Source organism: Hermetia illucens, chromosome 6 (genome assembly GCF_905115235.1).
Source record: "Hermetia illucens chromosome 6, iHerIll2.2.curated.20191125, whole genome shotgun sequence".
NCBI classification, from domain to species: Eukaryota; Metazoa; Arthropoda; class Insecta; order Diptera; family Stratiomyidae; genus Hermetia; species Hermetia illucens.
This window is the reverse complement of record NC_051854.1, coordinates 38,283,776-38,287,984: the sequence shown is the minus strand read 5'-3', so window position 1 is coordinate 38,287,984 and position 4,209 is coordinate 38,283,776. Positions and strand designations below refer to the sequence as shown.

At 41.8% G+C, this 4,209-nt stretch overlaps 1 long non-coding RNA gene across 1 annotated transcript; it reads right to left on the bottom strand.

Moving 5' to 3' along the window:
- Positions 1–3,875: 3,875 nt before the first annotated feature.
- Positions 3,876–4,209, bottom strand: LOC119660109. Its single transcript, XR_005250394.1, has 2 exons — positions 4,052–4,209; positions 3,876–3,992 (listed from the first exon to the last, which is right to left on the bottom strand). It is a non-coding gene; the product is annotated as an uncharacterized LOC119660109 (long non-coding RNA).

Genomic DNA, 4,209 nt, shown 5'->3' with positions numbered 1-4,209 from the left:
CGAAACTGTCAAGCTAGCCCTTTAGAAAGAAACACAGTTGCAGTTGCAATATTTTGCACCAGGCTTGAAATGGAGGGCGCTCAACTCAACACATTAATTCCCAGAAGACCCTGAAGACAGGATTTTAGCTGTTCTATGCAGATTATATAGGCCTAAGATATGCATGTTTGTTTGATAGTTACATCTCCATCTGCACAGTTAATTGTAGCAACAAATTTGTAGTCCATTGTAATTCCATGTTCAAATGCGACCCTTATTTTAGGACAATTTTGAATTTCAGTTTAGTTTAGACAACAGTTGGGTATTGAGTGGGAGGAGTTTGCTTCGCGTCCCAGATGAGGCTTATCAATCACCAAGTGAAGGGCAAAACATGCAATTATCATTATTAACGGCGGTACAATGTCCGGTATAGGGTTGCTTTAATCAGGATCATGCAACATCCCGGCTTTCCCTGAGGTCCACCAATTGGATATTTTTGGTAACTTACTTAGTTTCCTGGCCTACCCTACACCTACACTGTCCCTTTATCTGAGGCCTGCTTCTTCTCTTATTTCTACAATACCAATATTACCCCTATAGACTGGAAGACCGGATTATCAGGATTAGGTGACCCGCCCTTCGCAGCCTGAAAAGCGAACATCAACTTCCAGCAACTTAAGGTGTTAATCTTTGTTTGCAGGATAACTATCTGAGAATGCGTCCTTAAAATTTCACCTATTTTTTGGCATAAGAAGTGGAGTTAACTCTGTAAGGACCGTTCCCTCTATTGTTAGCGGTGACAGCATTTCTTCTCCATCTCCTGCTGGTGGAAGCTCTTATATTTCGGTTGTTGATCAGTTCATAAAAATACTTAACCCATCGTTTCAATATACGGACGGAAATCGGATTTCTCTTTTTGCCTCGGCAATGGACCTGTTGGTAAAATATCCGTGTCAGGTGTGGTTGTTCCCTGCAATTCCCGAGTTCACAGACTTTTTGGTTTTGCCAGAGTTCTTTTTTTGTTTGCAATGTCACTTCTCTGCCCGATGGAGTCCGTGGTAAGTCTTTGCGGGTGGTCGCGTTCTCTGAGTTTGTTGCGTTGAACGGTGTCTTACATTTTTCCGTTCTGTCGAGCCTACATTCATCGTCGAAACAGAGTATCCGGTAACTGCATTAATTGCGACATCCATTTATCCTTTACAGGTGTTATGGAGAACTTTGATATGGATCGGTTCAATGCTTACTCCCACCTGATTGTCGAAAAAGATTTGAGGTGAATTCGAGGCTATCTGGGCTTCCCTATGTACTCTGACTTTGAAGCTGAGCAATGGATTCGTCCGATTAACACGTGGCCAATTTGGTCGAAGATAGCCCCATGTTTTTTGTGGATATTTTTTCCGCGCAAAGCAGCAACTTCTAATAATCATTTTGCGTGGCATTGCTTGTTGGATAATTCGGAGTCCGTTATCATCGGTAATTTTATGTAAGCTATGGCCGCCCATGAGTTGCCTAAGTACGGGCTGTCAAAGTACGATTTCAAATCCTATATGGAGTGGTTTTCGATGGCTATCCGACTATGGAGTCTCCTCTCTAGTTGCATGAACCCTAACGAGGTCTATGTTTCGAAATTCACCAGGCAAGTACAAAATGGATAACCGTTACTCTTTTTCAAAGCCGATAAAACCAGATTTAATTTTTTAGCACTCTACGAAACCAACTCCTAGTACGTAGTTTACTCTCTTCTTATAATCTATAGTATAATCGTTCATCCCCAAGGACTCTGTGCCTGTCGCGCATTTCCAGCAATACAGCGGCATTATCCTTATATTGGGATAGTCTGGTTGGTTAGGTGCTTAGCTTCCCCTGTCCTTCCTGCATAAGGAGCGCACGCTCCATGCTAAAACAACAGCAACTATTCTTGCTATCTTTGTGGAGTCCGTCGTTGTTTCTTCATTGTAACTCGAAGTTCCTTCCGCGGCTTCGTAACAGATTGAGTAGGACCAGTTCGTATAGTGTATCTCATTTTTAGGGTAAGGGAGATTGACCTTCTCCCTTCTTTCTCTCTTCTCGTATTCAATTTTCTATTATGAAGTAACTCGCAACGACTACCACGTGGAGGTGGAGACAAGATTTGGTGCCAGAGTTGCTGGTGTTGTTTCACCAGGTGTTTGTCATGTTATGTATTCCGTCGATAGTACCATTCCCCCCCCCCCGCCATGAAAACAACGATAGTCGGACAAACATTTTATATTGGCCTCGATTACCATCTATTTAAGGTCGGTTTTATTGAATCCTACTCCGCCTTCTAACGATTCTGAAGACGAAATCTCCTAAAACATACTTGCCAGCGGTATTTGCCTATTCTTTGTTGTTTCCAAGAGATAATATATAATAAACTGAAGAAACGATCTACCGTTGTCTTGTATTATGTGCGATGAATTAGGTGAGTGCAAAAATTCTATATACCGGAGGAGCACAGGTTCACAGTGTCCGGCCTGCATGGATCTTTTTCCACACACCGGAAATGGACTAGTTACGTCCTTATCAGCACCTTCCCTTTCCTCCGCTTTTCCTGGTAGAGGCGAAGGGGGAGATTCTGACAAGCAAGCCTGAAGTCCTTTCTCCTTTGCGGCTGAAGTTTTCTTCTGCCGAGTCTCTCTTCCCCGGTTTTGCAAGAGTTAGGCAACAGTGCCACTTGTAGGCCGGCCGTAGTCAGGTTTCTAGTTCCTCTCATTAAGGGAGTTGTTGTACTATCCTTTCTAGCTGACCGTGCCACTGGGTGTAGGTTTTTCACTGAAAGGAGAGCCTGTCTTTCACAGATTCCTCCGTGGGGGAACATGAATCTGTGATGCCTCCAAAATCTTTGTCTCGGGCTCGACCTGATTGCTCAAAATTGTTGGTTGATTCGAAGTCTGTGACTTCGTACTACTTGGAGAGTTACAATCCTTTGTTTCCATCTTCATGTGCTTTTTGACACCATATCACAAGCTCTCCCAACACGACAAGGTGGTGTCCGAGGGGGACTCTCTAACATTGACAACGGCCTATATCGATGATTTGCTTGTCATTGTGGGAAGAGTTTGCGTTAAGGAAGGAAGGAAGGAAATAGGACGAAAGTTGAGAGTTTACAATTCCTGTGTTCCTGTTCCTTATTTCAATTAAGAAGTTTTCAGTCGGAATAGTGACGGTATTTTTGGTAAATTGTAATTTGGTTCTCAGTTAAACTTGGTTTTCCCTGAAGTTTCGTTTCAAATCCAAATAGATATCGTACTAATGCCTTGCCCCTGAAATGGTCGAAACCATAAAAAAGCGTAACGAGGACTGATGCTATTGTTGCTATTAAGTAATTTAAAAGGTGATGGGAAACCGCGGGAACCTATAATATTATATGAAGCAGCACTATCCTATGAAGAAGTTTTCCGGCTTGCACTTGAATATCTTAGTGAGAACCCTCTGCGAAACCAGTTTAAGAGCATGGAGGCATCCTTTGACAAACACTTGGAATTTTCTTTGGTTTCGTACCAGGGTAGAAGCAACTCAACAGACGCGGTCTCACCTCTGCCTTGGGAGCAGTGTGACCGAAGCAGTTCGCTGGTGTTCTTTTTATAGTTCGCGAGACACAACATGGATATGAGTTTTATCGAACTTAAATCCTCCCACACTTCAGACATTTGGTCCGGTCCGACATCAACTGGATGCTTACTTAGGTTTTCGCAATTCCTGAATAAAAATTTCACACCAATAAATTCTGGACACCTGAACATTGTCCTTCATTTTTATAAAATATAATTGTATGGTTGTCAGTTGTTCGGGTTTGTCAATCCAATATTTTTGGTAGGCCTGACATAACTAGGTGAACTAGACAAGACGAAAATCACTTTTAATAAAAATTAAAGTTTCTCAAGCAAATTCGTTTTATTTAAAACACATTTCCCAAATAGGAAGGAAAGGCGACTTCAAATGTTCGAAAATCCATATTTGATTCCGTTGATAAGTTTCACAATGGCTACCCCCTGTAAAAAATGTAGATATATTTTCTGAAGAATTTACATAGGTTTCCCTTTTATCTTACAATTTTCTTGACAAAATCCGCGAAGGTAGCTTCACTTGGGACGGTGAGAGCCAAGATCACGATAAGGCAGAAGAAAAGGATAAACGAAAAATTCATTGTTACGTTCAACAGAAACAAACTGAAGAAAAATAGCCAAAATTTGCGCTTTTATAACCCAG